The sequence below is a fragment of the Cebus imitator genome, unplaced genomic scaffold (genome assembly GCF_001604975.1).
Source record: "Cebus imitator isolate Cc_AM_T3 unplaced genomic scaffold, Cebus_imitator-1.0 Scaffold10, whole genome shotgun sequence".
Classification (NCBI taxonomy): Eukaryota; Metazoa; Chordata; class Mammalia; order Primates; family Cebidae; genus Cebus; species Cebus imitator.
In genome coordinates, this window is record NW_016107325.1 from 7,884,098 (window position 1) to 7,885,634 (window position 1,537).

Sequence of the window (1,537 nt, forward strand, 5' to 3'; positions counted from 1 at the left end):
GGTTCAAGTGATTCTCTTGCCTCAGCCTCCCAAGTAGCTGGGATTACAGGCTCGTGCCAACAAGTCCAGTTATTTTTTATTATTATTTTATTTTTTTTAGTAATGATGGGGGTTGGAGGGTGGGGTTCACTATATTGCCCAGGCTGATCTTGAACTTGTGAGCTCAAGCAATCCACCCTCCTCGGCCTCAGCCTCCCGAAGTGCTGGTAATATAGGCATAAGCTACCACACCCACCTGTTTCTGCATGTCTAACAAGCTCCCAAGTGATTCAAGCTATCTTCTTAAAGTAGCATTTTACCAAATAATTATTCATAACTAAGAGCATAAGATATTAAATGATTTTGTGTTCTGAAAACAAGTGAAATGATTATTGTTCCTGTATTTTTTTGCCAGGTATTATTAACTGAAATTTTATATCATGTTTTTTTAAAGGCTATTTGTTATGGAAAATCATCTTTCTCAGTTTTTGTTATCATTTTTTTTGTTGTTGTTGCCACTATTGCATCCATTGAAATCCTGAAATTCCTTACAGAGATATAAAATGGTAAGACAATGCTTTATACACCATTGGAATTGGCAAGCCTGGCATCACCATATGATGACAGACTTGAGCAAAAGAAAGCAAGCTATAATTTACTTGCTATAAATGTAAACAAACATGTAAAAGCAATAAAATCGGCCATAGTTAAACGGACTTATTAACATAAAAGAAAGTTGCAAGAGCCAAATTCAGAGTACCTGAATATGCACAATTATTAATAAAATTTCTGGATGGGAAAAAAAAAGGGTCCTATTTTAGATGACTTGGCCACAGCTCTTCAACAGTTAAGAACAATTTTGTAAATATAACATATAGGCTGGAAATACATATACACATTTTATGTATTTTAAATATTTTCATTATTTTACATATTTTTATATATTTTTCCTTATATTTCAAAGGGAATATTTCTAAAGTGTACCTCAAATTTTTTAAAAAATTAAAGTAACAACTCTAAGCAGCAACCGGCTCAATTTAAATCCCATTTGGTGGTCCCAGTATAGTTTTTATATCACACAAGACGCCACCATAATTTGCATCCCATCAACTATTCCCTTAACTCTAAAGAGCTATCATGCCACTCGTAGAGTAGGTCTCTGGGGTTGAAGCCTGTTGTATCCCTCCTACGCTAGATCTATTTGGTAGTAAAATCAGGGTTACTAGCCTGGTGCCCCTTACCTGGGAAAAAAACTCTGTATTAACCCTGTCTTCACTCTTCTCAGAAAACTGATAATAAATTTTGTCCTTTTACTCTCTGCTCTTTTCGATTCCTGGCATTCCAGAAGTTGTTAGACTTGCCTTTCCAGCTCTTCCCTGGCGAGACTAGAGCTGAAATACTGTTCTAATATTCTAAATCTCTTCCAATCTATCTGCGTTGTGCAGTTTCTTTTACATGGCACCTGTTTTGTTAATATTTTTCAAATTATCAAAAGCTATGTATCAGTACATTCTTACAGAATTTCCTTTTTCTTCTTCGGCTTTTTTTTTTTTTTTTT